General features: G+C 35.8%; 1 protein-coding gene and 1 long non-coding RNA gene across 7 annotated transcripts in view; both read right to left on the bottom strand.

Moving 5' to 3' along the window:
* Positions 1–20,071, bottom strand: part of csmd3b (CUB and Sushi multiple domains 3b) — a 642,306-nt gene that overhangs the window by 537,387 nt on the left and 84,848 nt on the right. The window lies entirely within an intron of this gene.
* LOC116730787 (uncharacterized) lies at positions 5,537–15,999 on the bottom strand. The gene is made up of 2 exons (XR_004341412.1): positions 15,948–15,999; positions 5,537–5,859 (listed from the first exon to the last, which is right to left on the bottom strand). It is a non-coding gene; the product is annotated as an uncharacterized LOC116730787 (long non-coding RNA).

Raw genomic sequence — 20,071 nt, 5'->3', positions numbered from 1 at the left:
TATACCAGTGCCTCCGAGTGTCGGAGAGAATGAGATATCGCGGGCTAAATTGAGATTTAATTTGCGATGGAATTTCTAAACATGCTGTGCGACGCCGAGCAGGTAACCTTTGGGGTGGGGCTTTATCTGTAGTAAAGATAAATGTGTTACGGATCTTAAACTGTAGTTAATATATGAAGAGCAGTAAATAGAAAAGGTCACAACTGATCACTAAGTATTTCATATTTCTGGCTGGACGGGATTTGTTGTTCCAGTCTTTCGGTTGGGGGTTCAGCTTTGCCCCAAACAACTCTCTTTAACTTGTGTCATCAGTAAAACGCGAGGCAGTTTCGTACCTATCCGGTGTAAGATGATCCTCGGTATCCGTCTGAAGTCCATCAGTCTGCGCTGATCCTCCATCTCTTCCTCCATCTTAACGTTGATTTCTTTAAACTCTGTGAATGTTTCTCCAGCAGGAGTTACCTGCTCGTTCATAAACTCTCTCTGAGGCTGAAACGAAGATATTTTTACTGTAAATTATTTATCTAAAACACCAAACTCGTCTTCAAACTACCGTCTAACTAAACTAAATCTAACTATCTGCTCTTTGTTTTTAGCTTCCGTGTGTTTCACTGCCGCTGCACTGAAGAAACTGTAAACGACTTTCCGTTCCGCTTTGAATTTTCGACTTTTAGTCTCGTATTTTAAAATAGTTTTATTAAATAAATTAATATTATTGAAAGTTCATTTATTTCAGTATATCAATCCACTCTTGTGTACGGAGCTATTCCAGTAGCTCAGTTCAAATGAAACACATGAATTACTCACATTAAAATGTTTTAAAGCTTTTATTTCACTTTTTGGCGAGTTTATATTCAGAACAAATGAAACCAGGACATTTATAAAATATGAAATTACATCAATTTTTAAAAAAAATAACAATTTTGACAAAAACAATTTATTTTCGAGCTGGTGAGATCTCTTCTTATTCACAGAGGAAATCCAGCCCAGTAGACATTCAGCTGATAACCTAATAGAAAACTGTTCTGACATCAGTTCTCATCTGTTTCAGGTGGAAAATGTCAACAGTGAACCAGATCTATTAAGAACCACAGATATTAACTTCAGCTTGGAACAACAGAACCTGCTAATGTTATTTAGCTCAACTGTAACTTATAAAACGTTAAAAAACGGTCAGTAATGAGTGCAAGACGCTGCAGATCCATTGCAACATTTCTTCTTCTGTTTGATCAGCTGATTGTGGTGGATTGATAGGTATGTTCAGTCCAAAATGCCCTTACTTTGGTTCTGTTTCTTCCACTGGCAACCACAGAACCTCACTGTGAGACACAGCAGAACCCAAGCAGAGCCAGAACCAACAGATTCCTAGAATGAGCTCTAGAAATGCATTTAAAGGGCTGCATCAAAATGCTACTTTAACTTTAGCAGATCCCGTTTGTTTCTAAAATGCCAGAATGAAAACCTTCACCCATCCAGGAAGGATTTATATTCTAATTACCCGAGGCAGAGAACCTCTGAAAGCAGTCGCCGAGCCTCGAAAAGAGACGGCAAGAGAAAAACCACAGATTCCCAACTGAAACTGAGTTTCTGCTAAGATCCTAACATAAGTAGAGATGACTTATAAAAGGATCCAAACCTCCAAGACTAAAGATGGTTCAAAAGCACGACTAAATCTCAGCCTTTACTTTCCTGCGATAAGCAGCAGAACTGGTAACAGTGGGAGTGATTGTTGTTAACATGTAGAAAATAATGACAAAATGATCCTATTGAAAATATTTGACAATTTGGAAGATTAAATATGAAAGGTGAAAATGGACAATGGTAAAGTTGTTTAAAGCGTTTATTTAATAAACATTAAATATGTCATTACATTATCAAAATGTAAACTTAGCAGTCAATCAAGATAATTATTAAATATGCATTTAATTATCTGTTTTTATTATTATTGTTTCCTGGTTCCTGCAGTGCCACTTTGGCTGTACTAAATTAACTGTAAATTAGTTTTTGTTCTGCTTTGAATTTTGCGATTTTAGTCACCTCCTAACATGCAAATTAAGTAGAATAGAATATTATTGAAAGGTTCATTTATTTCAGTGAGTGAAATAAAGTATAGAGTAATTATACACAAACTGACGTTTAATGCCTTTTACTTCTGTTAATTACGAGGATTACCTGTTATAAAAAGATACTTTTTATCTTACAGAAGAACCATATTGGTATGTATTTACTCAAATTTCTTTGAGTATGATCTATTTAGTTTGTAAAACAGTTTTTTTTATTAATATTAAACTTCTTAGATTCATTTTTAGATTATTATGCAGAGAGACTCCTGTTACTGCAACCCAGAAAAGGAATTAGAACAAACTTAGAATCCAGAATAAAATCTTCCAGAACAGGAACATTAAATTTTTTTATTACTTAGAAAAAGTAAGTAACCCTGAACAGGAGCACCTAGCTTACATACTTTAGATCAACATTAGATTTTTTTTCTTTTGCTCTTTCCTTTGGTTTGTTATTTTGTTTGCATTTCCTTTTAATTCCTGTAAAGCACTTTGTATTGCCTTGTTGCTGAAAATGTCCTATATAAATAAAACTACTTTTTACCTTTTAGAATATTATTATATCAGGTTGTAGTTTTGTAGGAATCATTAAGTTAAACAGTGAATGATCTACAATGTATTTTAGAGGAACACAGAGATTGAACAGTCTAACCACCCTCACTGATACAACCGACCGCTAGCCGAGTCATCTGAGAACTTCTGGAGACGACAGATCTCAGTGCAACAGCTGAACTTTAACGTAATGAGCGTGAAGAGGAGGGAGAGAGGACAGACCCTTGTGGAGCTCCTGTGTTACTGACAACACTGTCCCAACACACAGTACGCAGCGATTGTACATTCATTCAATAATTAGAATATTGCTTAAAAACCCATTTAGTCCAGAAATTTGCTCACTAAATCTAACACATTATATGCATAAAAACCACACAAATTCATATGTGAGAGCCTTTATTTCTTTTAAATATGATGATTTTCCATTTACAGGTAATGAAAACATGACCTTTAAACTTGCAGCATTACATCAAACCACATAAAAAAACAAATGTAATGGGCGTGCCGTGGTGGCGTAGTCGGATAGCGAGACCCACGTTTGGAGGCCTTGAGTCCTCCAGGCGGCCGTCACAGGTTCGACTCCCGGAACCTGACGATATTTACGCATGTCTTCCCCCGTTTCCTGTCAGCCTACTTTCATATAAGGGAAACTAGAGCCCACAAAAACAAATGTAATACAGAAATGTGGGTGTTGTGCATGTTAACGGTTGTTATTTTTCTGTTTATTAGACTTTTGCTCCACAACGTAACACCGTATCTTCATGCTTTTAGTGTAGTCTTTGTCATAGATTGCTGAGATACTGTACGTCTACATTCAATGTAATAATAATGCATATTTAAATTAAAATTCAAGAAATATTATTCCCAAAGCAAAATTCATTTGAGACTCTACCAGTTCACACAGTAACAGGCTAACCACTACCAAAATAATGAACTACAAGTATAAATACAACAAAGGATCAACACGCAAGGACTCCAAAAATATTTATGGAAAACTAAAAATATTCAAATGCATTATTCCTTTAAGACACTACAAATATCACTTTTAAAAATACATAAAAAATCTTAAAACACTGGATTAATAGCTCACTTCAAATAAAAAAAATGTCATGGAAAAGTTCACATTATGCCGTTCTTATATGAACAGTTAAGCTTCATTTTATGAGTGAAAACTTTTCCACAGGTCACATATGAGAAAGGCTCCTCACTTGTGAATCGTCATGTGACGATTTAAACTAAATTTGCTATGGAAGCTTTTTCCACAAGTCAGACAAGAAAAAAGGTTTTTCACCTGTATGAGTTCTCATGTGACGATTTAAATTAGTTCTGCTTTGATAGCTTTTTCCACAATTCACACAAGAAAAGGGGGTTTTCACCTGTGTGAGTCCTCATGTGAGACGTTAAACTAATTTATTTAAAAAACTTTTTTCACAACTCGTGCATGAGAAAGGTTTCTCACTCATGTGAGCCACCATATGACTAGTTAACTGAGGTTTGCACCGAAAACTTTTTCCACAGGTCACACAAGAGAAAGGCTTTTCACCTGTGTGAATCCTCATGTGATAAACTAAACTGCTTCTTGCAATGTAACTCTTTCCACAGGTAATACACGTGAAAGGCCTCTCACCTGTGTGACCTCTGACATGTTGATCTAAACAAACTTTTACAGGGAAACTTTTTCCACAGGTCTCACACCAAGAAAGGCTTCTCACCTGTGTGAATCTTCATGTGACTCAGTACTCAAATTTGCTTCGAAAACTTTTTCTACAACGTCTCACATGGGAAAGGCTTCTCACCTGTGTGAATCATCATGTGACGTTTTAAATGAGACTTGGCTCTGTAGCTTTTTGCACAGGTCACACATGAGAAAGGCTTTTCACCTTTGTGAGTCCTCATGTGAGTGGCTAAAAACTATTTTAGTGAAGAATTTCTTTTCACAGCTCCCACATGAGAAACGCCTCTCAGTCGTGTGACTCCTCCTATGACAATTTAACTGAGATTGGATGGGTAGCTCTTCCACAAGTCACACAAGAGAAAGGCTTCTCACCTGTGTGAGTTCTGATGTGATAAGTTAAACAGTTCTTTGGGCAAAACGTTTTCCACAGGTCACACATGTGAAAGGCTTCTCACCTGTGTGAGTTCTGATGTGACAAGTTATACCAGATCTGTTAGTAAAACTTTTACCACAGATAGCACATGAGAAAGGCCTCTCGCCTGTGTGACATCTAATGTGTTGATCTAAATTATCTTTCACAGCGAAACTTTTTCCACAGGTCACACACGAGAAAGGCTTCTCACCTGTGTGAATTCTCATGTGACAAAGTAACTTAGATTTGAATCGGAAACCTTTTCCACAGGTGCCACATAAGAAAGGCCTTCTCTCCAGTGTGAATCATCATGTGGAGATTTAATCTGGGTCTACTCATGAACCTTTTTTCACAGGTGACACACGAGTAAGGTTTCTCGCCCGTGTGAATTTTCATATGATTGTTTAAAGCTGATTGCCTACTGAAATGTTCTCCCACAATTAATGCATGAAAACATCTCCTCACCTGTGTGGGTCCTTATGTGAACATTCAAAGTACTTTTTTCAGGAAAATTTTTTCCACAGGTTGAACATGTAAAACGGTTTTTCACCTGTGTGAATTCTCATGTGATAAATTAAACTGACCTTCTGAATGTAACTTTTACCACAGATTGAACATGTGAAAGGCTTCTTACCCGAATGAATTCTCATGTGTTTTGTCAGGTATCTGCTTTGAGAAAAGGTTTTATCACAAATTTTACAAGAATATAATTTTTGGTGTTGTTGAGTTTCCTTGTGTGTTTTTTGCTTTGAACTGTCAGTTTTACTTTTAGAATTTGTGGTTTCTGACATCTCTCTTTTTGTTTCTGTTCTTTGTCTCTCTTTTTTCCTGGATCTCCAGAATTGCTTCCTTCCTGATCCTGGTTCTCATCCTCAGCAGAGTCATGAGAGATGAGTTGGTTCCTCTGTGGTTCTGTTTCATTGTGGATTCTTTGCACATTAGGAGGATTCACCAAAATGTCATCAGTCTCCTGTTTCAGCACAAGCTGCTCTTCATCCTGACTGATGCAGAGTTGCTTCTCTTCCTCTTTGAACTCTTGCTCTGTTTTATCTTCAGAGCTTCTGGTTCCTCTTGTTCTAAAATGGAGTTCTCCTCCTTGGAACAATCTGTGAATTCAATCAGAACCTCCTCCTCTTTACACACCCAGCACTGTGGGAGATCTGCATAAAAAGACAAAACAAAAACTTTTAAATGTGAGTAAAAGAATGAGCCCTTCCCTTTAATGACTTGAAGCCTTTTCAAGTAATTCAAAGACTAAAATGACAAATTTATGAGTATGGAAATTAACTTAACCAATTTAGTCCTTCTGAACAGAAGGGAACTTCATGTCAGTCAATATATACTTTGGACCTCATGGTGAGGAAACAAAATGGCGACAGATAACCTAGTGGCTCCCCAACAGAAATATTCCAAACAGCAGCTTGATTTAATCCTGTTATAGTACCTTAGAGTCTTTCACATAGTTCTACCCTTTTTATGAACAGTACAGTTTGTTTTTTAGTGCACCTTAAAAAAAGATAAAATGAGCGTTTTAAATCCTGTTGATGCTTTTGGTAGGTTTCATGTCTCCATTCCAATCCTCTGCATAAAACATCTGTGGTTTATTACTGGAAACAATTTCAAATTAAAGTTGTAAGCAACCTCAAATAGCCCTCGCAGTCTCAGCAACCGCTCTGGAGCATGTTGCAACTGCCAACTTGTCGCTGATCGACGAACTCCAACTCCACCAATCAATTCTAACATATCGTCACTAAGCATACATTGACAAAGACTCTATATTATGTTCAGTCAGGCTCAGCTTAGCTCCAAAAAGGAGTATTCAAAATTTGGCAGACACCAAACCTTCTTGATGGAAGTTGCAGCCACTTCCTGTTTGGTGGCATAGGAGTAATTAAGACTTCCTGTAGAAAATTGCATTTGAGATTATCATCTGTTTTTAGAGAAAAGACTGAATGTTCTGAAATATTTACCTAAGATGATGACATGGAGGGTCATTCACCACAGAAACCTGCGACTTTTTTCTCAGTGGGTGATGTTAGGACTGTCACTATAAGTTTGCTGGACGATGAATCGTCTCAGAATTTATTGCAATACACAAAATAATAACAATATAATGCTGATGATAATGCAAGAACACATTCTGAAAGATCAACAAACTTTAAATTCTAAGAAATACTTAACGGCATTTTAAATATACAAAGTAATAAAACAACAGAAACAACAAATTGTTTCAGAGTTCACTTCAGCCGGACCGAGTCCGAGGTTTTTAGGCGGTACAGAGTTCACTTTTTTAGTCTGTTTCACACTCCCCAAATGAATCGGACTTTCTAGACAAACGAATTAGAGTCTAATTGAGCGGACTAATCAGGGCTGGTGTGGACGCACGCTAACATAACCTGCAACAGCATTACTCAACTCACTCTGTTACTTTGGAAACCTGTGGAAAGTTTTCTAAAGGCCGGTTTGTTGCTGTGTGTGAAACACATTACAGGTCAACATTATGTTAAACTCTAGTCTGTTGCTGTTATTCATTACATCTGATTACACAAACACTCACTGTATGGTTACATATATTAACTGTTAAAACTAATATTACTATTATGCCGTTTATAAAAACAGTTAAATCATGATGGGTCCTCATATGTACATCAGATATATTTCATTTCTTAAGCAGTTTGTTTAATTAATCTTCCTTCTCATTATACATTGGAAGAGGGAAAGATTTCACACATTTAACAGGTGGAATCCATTTTTATTTTCACTGTATTTATTTAACATCCCTGATTAATTCTAGAGACCTTTTTTAACATACAGAAGTAATGAACCTTATTAAAATAGATTCTTTCATTTGAGATTTGGTTTCTGTTGACACATTTTTTGCAAAATGATTAACAGATTTTCATTTCAAAACTGTATACATTTTAAAAAGTCAGCTGTTTGTGCTCTTGTCTAGAATATTGATGTTAAAACTTTACATTTTTGTTCACTAGTCATTTTTATTTCCAGGTATGTTGTTGGTTTTTGTTGCTATCGGCTTTGGAATGAGAAAACTATAGGTTATCGGTTTTAAAAACAAGAAAAAGGATAATGTCTTATTATTTTTTTAGTTTAGACCTTGTGTCTGAACTTTAATTTTAAATCTGCACATGACGTAATTAAACACAAAATTTAACCAGTACTTCCTTAAACTGGTTCGGTAGACATAAGGGCGCCGCGGATCACAAACTGTAATTGTCATATTATATGATGAATAATTTTCAGGTAGTAGTTGATGATTTTTAAGCATTTAATGTTTACAGATGCAGTGAATTTGTTATTACAGAGACTTTCAGTTTAGTGTAAAAGCTCTTTGAGCTCCTTAACCAGTCTGTTACTCTTTAATATATCTCCCAACTTTATTCAACCTGATAAATCAGTAAAACGTGAAGGTGTTTCGTACCTATCCGGTGTAAGATGATCTTCGGTATCCGGGTAAAATCCATCAGTCTGCGCTGATCCTCCCATCTCTTCCTCCATCTTAACGTTGATTTCTTTAAACTCTGTGAATGTTTCTCCAGCAGGAGTTACCTGCTCGTTGATAAACTCTCTCTGAGGCGGAACTGAAGACATTTTCACTGAAAACACGGAAATATTTACCGAAAACACCAAACCTGTCTTCAAAATGCCTTCTAACAAAAGAACAGCTAATGCTACCTCTTTTGCTATGTACCTTTCCGTGTGTTTCACTTTGGCTGCACTGAAGAAACTGTAAACGTGTTTTTTGTTCCGCTCTGAATGTTCCGCTTTTTGCCACCTTTTAAGATGTAAAATAAGTAGAATTGAATATTTTTGAAAGGTTCGTTAATTTCAGTGTTCGAGTGAAGCTCAGTATAAAGAATAATTACACAAAGACTGATTTTTAAATTAATTATGAGCATTATGTTATTCTTACAGAAAAAACATATTGGACGTGTATTCTAATTTTTTGAGTATAATCTTTTTAGTTTGTAAACCAGAGTCTAATATTGTTACACCATGTTGTAGTTTTGATTCAGTTTTAAAGTTAAACAGTAAATGACTACATATAGAGAAACAAAGAGATTTGTTGTTTTGGCTTGAAAAGATTGGGAATGCAGTTGATTGTCTTGTGATAAAAGCCTCATGTTGCCATAGAAAGAGGTGAAAACATGAAAGGTCACTGATGAGACAAGATGTGAGAAGAGAGGAGATCACTTTGATTAAAGTCATCAAAGCAACAAAAGTATTCTGGTTATTTTGAAAAATTCTTGGCCTGTTTTTATGTCCGATATATTTTCATTCTCATATTCAGTTATGTATATAGAAAACACATGGATAACTGGTGTATAAACTTTTAATTTAATAGTACTGATATTTATTGAATGATTAGTGAAATGATAATGTAGTTATTCCAGGTGGTGATTGTAAAGAAAATACAATTAAACGCTGTCGTAATTAAATTTATTGTGAGGTGGAAAACAGAGTGCTATTAAAATGTTTGATAAAGTGATCGGTCAGAGGAAAAGATCATTTAAGACTATTAATACATTTACATGAAGACCTGCAAATAAATTTACACATAAATGTTAATTCCAACATTCAAGCAAACATCAAACCACTAAAAAAAAACCCAAATGTAATAAAGAAATGTAGGTGTGATGAAAGATTAATGGTTGTTACTTTGTCTGAGATTGTCTGTTAATTTGACTTGTGCACCGCATCGTATAGTACGGCGTCGTTCTGCTTTTAGTCCAGGGTATGTCGTACAGCATTCTGAGAAACCTCTGCAACGTTACATAAAGTACATTCAGAAAACATTTTCTCAAAGCACAATTCATTTCTGACTCCACCAGGGCATACAGTAAAATCTAACATGTATCCACTAACCAAAATCATGAAAATAAAACAAAGTATAAGTACAACAAAGGATAAACACCAGGAGTCCACAAGTTTAAATCTAAAAATGTTCAAATGCATTATTCCTGAAAGCCACTACAAATATTACTTGTAAAAAAAAAATGTGTATAAAAGAACTAATTTAATGTAGCTGTTACAAAGATCTTTAGATGCTTTACTTAAAAACCACTTTTAAAAATATGACTACAGTTAGTGACTATGACAATCAGTGAAAAATCCATCAATATTTTTAGCAAATCAACATTTATTAATAAGAATATTCTGTAGGGTGTATTTTAAGTCTGGCAACCCGCCATACTTTACTTGACCCCCCGCCAGGCTAAGGGTTGGTTATTTTTGTTTTTAGAAAAAAATTATTGGGAAAAAAAAAAATTGCTTACTTTTTAAGCCATATTGCAAGCGTCTCTGCTGCTCTGAGTGTTTTACTGGTCAAGCAGATTTATTTCTTAAAGATGAGTTTACAGTTGAGCCACGAAAGCCGGGCGCCGCGGATCAATCACGCAGCTGATGCCTCTGCACATTGCTTCCTGCTCTGCAGCAGCAGAAGCAGCGCAGGAAGCAATGTGCACTGAGATCCGCACTAAAGTTTATCTCAGTGCGGATCGCGGATTTAGCTCATCATGCAGGGCCGGTCCAAGGCTGTACGAGGCCTGGAGCAAAATTTGACTTGGGGGACCTCTTGCTGCTAAAACATCAGCATCTCTAACAGCTTCTGTGTTAGATTTAATCTGGGAGAGGGGAGTAAAACAATCAGTTTACTCATTTGTATTTTTGAACAAATAGAGTTCAAACTCAAAGATTAAACTCACAGCATCTGATTGTAGCTATGGTAACAAAACAATCTAACTACGAACATTATTCTTTGAACTTTAACAAAGTAAACTTGCCAGCTCCGTAAAATCTTAAATTTAAATGTTAAATAATTTAAAATCTTTTCATTTATGTATGCTGAAACAATTAAATCAAATTTAGCAGCATTGATCATCCAAATAAATAAATGTTACATTTATGTATCTGTGATAAAACATTAGCATTTATGGGGGCGACCTGGAAGAGCCTGGGGGTCTTTATGGAGCCGCTGACATAATTTGGATTAAACAGAAGTGCAAATATTTGATATTCATTTTAATAGTAGTTTTTGTTTTTAAGACTAGTTGTGGGTATAAACAGCGTTTCATTGGCGATATTTTCCCGTAACATATAATTACCCACAAATATTTTTACATTTCCTGTCTACTTAACATCTTTTAATACAAAAAACACAGTGGACCGCCTCAGTGCCCCGACCACCGGGCTAAACCAGTTTTCTGGGTCAAGGCCTGATTCTGCTCAAATACTGGTACATAGTTTAAGACTTTTTCAACATGTGCAAACCTTTAAATGTACAAACACGTTCTCATAGCAAATTCTAACAATGACTTCTGTGAAACAAACTTTTGGGGAAATAAAATCCTCTCTGTGGTTAGTTCTAAATAAAAATCTGACCAGATCTCAATTATATTACATTTTTAAAATAAACATGACAGAGTTCTATTTACAGGGGAAAAAAAAGAATATTTCAATGGTTTAATATGTAAAGAATTTTCCATCCAGTCATACATGGAAACGCCAAAAATGTAGAAAGCTAAACTCAATTATTCTACATGGTACAGAACTCAATGAAAACTGAAATGCACAGAAGTTAATCCTGTCTGAATGTGTTCCCCTCTTTAACTTCAGTATCTAATGGGATACTGATGAGGATCTTAAGTACAAACACGACTGAGGATAAAACAAAATGATTAAAGAAAACAAAAGTAGACCTTAGATCAATCTTGGTTGGACAGTGACAGACACAGTCACAGTCAAACAAAAGTGAAAGGCAAGGCCCTGTTGACGTCAACGTTTTTAGTTGATGTGCACATCATCCGACCAGATTTTCCACTGGATCGGATACCAAACGGATCGGCTCTGTTTCGAGCCAAAGGCTTCTAGTCTGTGTGAGTCTTCATGTGATGACTTAAAATACTTCTACGACTGTAACTCTTTCCACAGGTCCCACAAGAAAAAGGCTTCTCACCAGTATGAATCCTCATGTGATCAAGTAAATTTGTTTTTGTCCGGAAACCTTTTAAACAAGTATCACAAGAGAAAGGCCTCTCACCTGTGTGAATTTTATTATGAATATTTAAACCGATTTTTTGAGAAAAACTTTTCCCACAGCTCTCACAGGAGAAAGGCCTCTCACCTGTGTGAATTCTCATATGAGCATTTAAACTGCCTCTTTCAATGAAACTCTTTCCACAGGTCCCACAAGAGAAAGGCCTCTCACCTGTGTGAATTTTCATATGAGCATTTAAACTGCCTTTTTTAGTGAAACAGTTTCCACAAGTCCCACAAGAAAAAGGCCTCTCACCTGTGTGAATTCTGATGTGATAAGTTAAACTCTGTCTTTGAATGTAACTCTTTCCACAGGTCCCACAAGAAAAAGGCTTCTCCCCTGTGTGAATTCTCATGTGAGTAGTTAAATACTTTCTTTTACTGTAACTCTTTCCACAGGTCCCACAGGAGAAAGGGCTCGCACCTGTGTGAATTCTCAAGTGATGAGTTAAACTCTGTCTATGATTGTAACTCTTTCCACAGGTCCCACAAGAAAAAGGCTTCTCATCTGTGTGAATTTTCATATGAGCATTTAAAGTGTCTTTTCGAGTAAAACTCTTTCCACAGGTCCCACAAGAAAAGGCTTCTCATCTGTGTGAATTTTCATATGAGCATTTAAAGTGTCTTTTCGAGAAAAACTTTTTCCACAGGTGGCACAAGAGAAAGGCTTCTCACCTGTGTGAATTCTCATGTGATGAGTTAAAAGCTTTCTTACACTGTAACTCTTTCCACAGGTCCCACAAGAGAAAGGCTTCTCACCAGTGTGAATTTTTATATGAGTATTTAAATTGCCTTTGTCAGTGAAACTTTTTTCACAAATCCCACAAGAGAAAGGCTTCTCACCTGTGTGAATTCTCATGTGCTGAGTTAAAGTCCCTCTTTCACTGTAACTCTTTCCACAGGACCCACAGGAGAAAGGCTTCTCACCTGTGTGAATTCTCATGTGTCTCTTTAAATAGTTGGTGTCATGAAAACCTTTTCCACAGGTCACACACATGGCCAGTTTTTCACCTGTGTGAATTCTCATGTGATAAATTAAACCATGTTTTTGTCTGTAACCTTTCCCACAGGTTGAACAAGTGAAAGGTTTTACTCCTGTGTGAGTTATCATGTGTCTCATCAAGTTACTGTTTTCAGAAAAGGTTTTATCACAAATTTTACAAGAATATAATTTTTGCTCTGCGTGAGCTTTCTTGTGCTTTTTTTGTTTTGAAGTGTCAGTTCTGCCTTTCTGCTCTTTGGTTTTCTCATATTTCTCCTTTTGTTTCTGTTCTTCCTTTCTCTTTTTTCCTGGTACTTCAGAATTGATTCCTTCCTGATTCTCAGTTTCTGCAGAGCCATGAGAGATGAGTTGGTTCCTCTGTGGTTCTGTTTCATTGTGAACCTCCTCCTCTTTACACACACAACATTGTGGGAGATCTGGACAAAAAGACAAAACAAAAGCCTTTAAAATGTCAATCAAACTAGAAATCCTTCACTATAATCTCTAGATGCAACAAAACAGGATTTTCTTTGGTTATTCTAAAATCACAATCTTACAAGAATGAACATTAACTCAACCAATGAGGTTCTTCTGACCAGAATGGAATTAGATGCGAGTCAAAATAGGATATTATGGACCTCCAGGTGAGCAAACAAGATGGTGATAGCTTAACTTAGTGGCTTCCTGACAAATATTACAAAAAGTTTTCTTCCTCCATGTAGCTTCAGGATATACAGTACAGACCAAAGGTTTGGACACACCTTTTAATTCAATGAGTTTCCTTTATTTTCATGACTATTGACATTGTAGATTCACACTGAAGGCATCAAAACTATGAATAACATGTGGAAATATGCACTAAACAAAAAAGTGTAAAACAACTGAAAATACCCCTTATATTCTAGTTTCTTCAAAGCAGCAACCTTTTGCTGTGATTACTGCTTTGCACACACTCTGCATTTTCTTGATGAGCTTCAAGATTTAGTCACCTGAAATGGTTTTCACTTCATAGCTGTGCCCTGTCAGGTTAATAAATGGGATTTCTTGCCTTATAAATAGTCACGAAAATAAAGAAAACCCATTGAATTAGAAAGGTGTGTCCAAACTTTTGGTCTGTACTGTATATCACATTAAAGAGTGACATAAAATGTCTAAAGCAAAAGTATAAAGTAATTTTTAATCTCACCCCACTGATATTGTCAGACATTGCTCCACTCACACACTCAACACAAACTTTCAAAAGCACGACTAAATCTCAGGCTTTACTTTCCTGCGATTCGCAGCAGAATTGGTAACAGTGGGGTGATTGTTGTTAACATGCAGAAAATAATGGCAAAAATGATCCTATTGAAAATATTTGACATGAATTTTGGACAATTTGGAAGATTAAATATGAAAGGTGAAAATGGACAATGATATAATAATTTAAAGCGTTAATTTAATACACAATTTATTAAATATGTCATTACATTATTAAAATGGAAACTTAGCAGCCAATGAAGACAATTATTAAATATGCATTTAATTGTTTTGATCATTATTATTATCGCCCGGTTCCAGTTCCTGCAGTGTCACCATAAAATAATTCCCCAGTCATAGTGGAGGGCGGGGCTAACACTGACCTTCTTTAACTTAAATTTGGGTCGTTATTCTGTCAGAATAAATTACATGCATTGAGTACGCATGCACAATAAAAGGTCTGCAACATACAGAGGAGCTACAGTTCAGCATATGTGACAAGATACATGAAATATGTCAATGAATTGTTTTTAATGATAATTGGATGGATAGTAGGGCTGTTGTAAACGAATATTTTAGTAATTGAGTAATCGGATAAAATAAATTGATAAAATTAAATATTGGTAAATCTGGCATAACACCAGTGTTACTTTCAGCTATCAATATCAGTCAGCATTTATTTGTAGTTTAGAAAATTAACCTGTAAAAATAATATCTCACTTTCAAAGTTAACCTGAAGAAAAGTTATACAAAGATTTTAAATTATATTCAATTTAATAATAAAGAGGCAGGCTCACAAACACTTATAAAAAATGTCTATGCTCCAGCTTTTAGTTTATGTATTCATCTTCAGTCAGTTTAATATATGAACTCTCACCTTGCCCCAAACCTGTCAAGCTTTGGGTTTGAGAAAACGGGAAATGTTGGCTGGAGTTGGGGAGGGAAGGAAATAGACCAGAGGACGAAAGTAAGAAAGGGGGGAGCAATACGGGATATTTACGGCACCTTCGTTCGTCACACACCGAAACTCATCGACCAGCTATGTACCGCTACGTTTGTTCAGACCGGGATGATATGAAATTTATTGTGCGGTTTGAAAACGAAAATAACGTTCATCTTTCTTTCTATTAGAACGGTTGGAACAACCGTACAGGCCTCGGACTTTAGGCATTTTGATGCTGGATCAATAAAAGTAAATGGCTGCATTCACTTCCTGCCCTCCGTCTGTATTGGGTTACGTCAGCGCTACGTCATCTGATACCCAGCAATAACGTACTGATCGGTTCATGCAGCAGAACTGAAGACTGAAAGTCTTTCTTGCGGTGGCCATTGTACTTTCTGCTACTGTATAATGTTTTCATAAGGTTTTTCCTTGTATGTTATTATCTCGTTGGTGAAATATCTGAAGTTTTGTTCTTCTTTAGGATAGAAATGCACCACAAACCTACGAGCAAAATGTAAACGCAAAACAGGCCAAACATGGGCTTTCCATCTCCCTGCTAAAATATAAACAGAAACTTTCCCTAAGAAGGAAAGACAAAATACATCCAAACGACTTGGACTATTTCTGAGTTATTTTCAGGGGGTAATAAAGTCATGTGACAGTTTGGATTGTGTCTCTTTTGTGTTGGTTTGTCTGAATGGTTCATGAAGGGCCGTTTTCATGTGCAGCTTCATCTCAACCTCACACAGACAAACATGAAGTGAATAAATTGACCGGGTACTTCCTTAATCTGGTTGTAGGCATAAGGGCACAAACTGTAATTGTCATATTATATGATGAATAATAGTCCGGGTCGCAGTTGATCATTTTTAACCATTTAATATTTGCAGCTGGGGCGGATTCGTCATTACAGTTTGGTGTAAAAGCTCTTTGAGTTCAGCGCTCCTTAACCAGTCTGTTACTCTTTAATATACAGGATCTCCAACTTTACTCAACCTGATTAATCAGTAAAACGTGAAGGTGTTTCGTACCTATCCGGTGTAAGATGATCCTCGGTATCCGGGTAAAATCCATCAGTCTGCGCTGATCCTCCATCTCTTCCTCCATCTTAACGTTGATTTCTTTCCACTCTGTGAATGTTTCTCCAGCAGGAGTTACCTGCTCGTTGATAAACTCTCTCTGAGGCGGAACTGAAGACATTTTCACTGAAAACACGGAAATATTTACCGAAAACACCAAACCTGTTTTCAAACTACCTTCTAAGAGGAGCTAATGCTACCTCGTGAGCTGCGTAGCTTCCTGTGTGTTTCACTTTGGCTGCACTGAAGAAACTGTAAACGATTTTTAGTTCCTACTTGAATGTTCCGCTTTGAGCCTTCTTCTTCTTCTTCTTCTTCTTCTTCTTCTTCTTCTTCTTTCTTATGGCGGTTGGCAAGCAACTTACTGATGTGCATTACCGCCATCTACTGGAATGGAGTGTGGATCGGGATGATATTATTCCCCCCCAAAGTAAATAAGTAAACCTTAGAACCTTTCTACCGATTTCGTTTTCTTAAGGTAATTTTTTAAATAACAAAAATATTCAGAAGTAGAAAATTGTTCCAAAATATCTTGGATATTTAACTGTAATTTATTGTCTCGTAATCGACAAACTAATTTCCTTCTCTCAACAGAATATTTAGAACAAAACAACAAAACATGTTCTACTGTCTCTTCTTGAAGACAAAAATCACAATTTCCTGTTGGATGTTTTCACATTTTAAATAATGTACTATTTAATCCTGTATGACCAAAACGTAATCTGGATTATTATGGTTTCCTCTTTTCTATTTCGTCCCGTTCTCCTCATTACACCAACTTTTCTTTGAAAACTTTAAAGCCATCTACCACTTCTATCTTCTTCCCACTGCTTCTGCCATCTTTCCTTAACCTTTTGTTTAATAATAGATTTGATTTCTTCTTTACTGAATGGTACCAATATAACATTAAAACTATTTTTTGTAGCTTGTTTTGCATATTTGTCTGCCAACTCCTATCCCTTTATTCCTATATGTGATGGTATCCATGTAAAAATAACTAATAAACCCAATAAATTCTATAAATTAATAACTGAATCTCTAATAAAAGGTCTGGTCTACTAATAGCATGATTATTTTTTAATGAGTATAATGATGAACTTGAATCAGAACATATACTTCTCAGTGGACGAACTTCCTCAATCCATCCTAAAGCCAAAATGATTCCCATCATCTCTCCTGCATAAACTGATACTCCATCAGTAATTCTTTTACATTTTTTAATACTAAATTCTGGAACAATGAATGACACCCCATTATTGCTATTTGAATTTTTTGAAGAATCTGAATAAACTTGGACATACCCATAATACATATTATCTAAATAAGATTTCCACTTTGAGCTCCTCTCAACATACAGTTTTATATTAAATATTTTAGAACATGAACGAAAGGTTCATTTATTTCAGTGAGTTAATCACTCACTGTGAGTAATTACACAAACACACGGATGTTTCCAAGCCTTTTATTTCTGTTAATTATGAGGATTTTCCACATTTAATGGAAACACAGAATTTATGATTAGAATATTACATCATACTGACACTAATGAAAAAAGAATAATTAAAAAATGTGAGCTTGGAGTCAGTTATCAAAAGATACTTTTAATCTTACAAAAGAACCATATTAGAAGGTATTTTAATTTCTTGTGTGTGATCGTTTCAGCTTGTGAAACAGAGTCTAATATTATAGTTTTGTATTTTGTGATTCAGTTTTGAAGTTAAACAGTAAATGGCTACATATATTATAGAGGAACGCAGAGATTCGTTGTTCTGACTTGTAAAGATGGAGAATAACTGTTGTGGAAAAAAGGTTCATGATGCCAAAAAGAAGTGAAAACATGATGTCAGAAGAAGACAGATCACTTTAATTAAAGCCATAAAATCAACAATTTGACAACAAAACTGAAAAGGATCATTAATCCAAAGCTCTTAACAATAGAAGGCATTGGGCAAGTTCATTAATTTATGGATTTTTGATGGGTTTTTAAAAAATATCCTTCAAATGCAAAAGATATTTCTGACTTGTTTTTGTGTCGCATTACAGTATTGTAGATCGTCTGCAATGTTATCTTTGGATACAGTAACTGAAAGGTGCATGAAAAGTCCATAAAGATGTAGTTTCTGACAATGCAGAATTAATTAATAACTAATGAAAACATTACATTTGAGATTGGAATATTAAATCAGTCTAATTGATGAAAAATACTTTGAATTTTGTAAAATTTAATGTATGTGAGCTTTTTTAAAATGTTTGAATTTTTTAATTTCTTCAATAACAGAATTTAAAAAATGTATTTGTGTAAAACTCATGTTTTACTGTTATTGCAAGGATCTTTAGATGCTTTACTTAAAGCTGACATTTAAAAATATGGCAACAGTTAATGACGATGACAATCACTGAATAATCCATCAATATTTATTCAAGTCAACAGTTATTAAAAAGCATATTCTACTCAAAATACTAGTGTATATTTTAACAAACCTTTTTAATAATATACTTTGCTTCTCATAGCAAAGTGTAACAATGACAAACATTTGGGAACATAAAAACCACTGTGTGGTTAGCTCTAAATCAAAATCTGACCAGATCAAAATTATTTTAGAGATTTTTTTCAAACAAACATCATAGAGTTTTATTTATGGTAAAACAAGAACATTTCACTGCTTTCATTTCTAAAGTATTTTACATCCAGTCATACACAGAAACTTCAAATAAAAGCTAAACTCAATTATTCTATATGGTACAGAACTCCATGAAAACTGAAATGCACAGAAATTAATCCTGTCTGAATGTGTTCCCCTCTTTAACTTCAGTATCTAATGGGATACTGATGGGGATCTTAAGTACAAATACGACTGAGAATTAAAACAAAAAACTGGATTAAGGAAAACAAGCTGCTAGGCAAAAGTAGACCTCAGGTTTATCTTGGTCAGACAGTGAAAGACACAATCACAGTGAATCACTAGCAGCCTGCAAGAATCTGTTGACTTTAATATGTTCAACTTGCTGTTTACATCATCTGACCAGATTTTCCATAAGATTAGATGCCAAATTGGATCGGTTCTGTTTTGGACCTATGGATTCTCATCAGAGTGAGTCTTCATGTGACGAGATAAATTACTTGTGTTACTGTAACATTTTCCACAGCTCCCACAAGAGAAAGGCTTCTCACCTGTGTGAATTCTCATGTGATTAGTTAAAGTCCCTCGTTCACTGTAACTCTTTCCACAGGTCTCACATGAGAAGGGCTTCTCGCCTGTGTGAAGTTTCATATGAGCATTTACATTGCCTTTCCAAGAGAAACTTTTTCCACAGACACCACAAGAGAAAGGCTTCTCACTTGTGTGAATTCTCATGTGATTAGTTAAAGTCCCTCGTTCACTGTAACTCTTTCCACAGGTCTCACATGAGAAGGGCTTCTCGCCTGTGTGAAGTTTCATATGAGCATTTACATGGCCTTTCCGAGAGAAACTTTTTCCACACATCCCACAAGAGAAAGGCTTCTCACCTGTGTGAATTCTCATGTGATTAGTTAAAGTCCCTCTTTCACTGTAACTCTTTCCACAGGTCCCACATGAGAAGGGCTTCTCACCTGTGTGAACTTTCATATGAGCATTTAAATTATGTTTTCGGGAGAAACTTCTTCCACAAGTCCCACAAGAGAAAGGCTTCTCACCTGTGTGAATTCTCATGTGATTAGTTAAAGTCCCACGTTCACAGTAACTCTTTCCACAGGTCCCACATGAGAAGGGCTTCTCACCTGTGTGAACTTTCATATGAGCATTTAAATTGGGTTTTCGGGAGAAACTTCTTCCACAGATCCCACATGAGAAAGGCTTCTCACCTGTGTGAATTCTCATGTGCCGAGATAAAGTAGTTCTTTCACTGTAACTCTTTCCACAGGTCCCACAAGAGAAAGGCTTCTCACCTGTGTGAATTCTCATGTGCCGAGATAAAGTCCTTCTTTCACTGTAACTCTTTCCACAGGTCCCACAAGAGAAAGGCTTCTCACCTGTGTGAATTCTCATGTGCCGAGTTAAAGTCCTTCTTTCACTGTAACTCTTTCCACAGGTCCC

Source organism: Xiphophorus hellerii, chromosome 13 (genome assembly GCF_003331165.1).
Source record: "Xiphophorus hellerii strain 12219 chromosome 13, Xiphophorus_hellerii-4.1, whole genome shotgun sequence".
In the NCBI taxonomy this organism is placed as follows: Eukaryota; Metazoa; Chordata; class Actinopteri; order Cyprinodontiformes; family Poeciliidae; genus Xiphophorus; species Xiphophorus hellerii.
The sequence above is the reverse complement of the archived record's forward strand: the minus strand, read 5'-3'. Positions and strand labels throughout refer to the sequence as shown.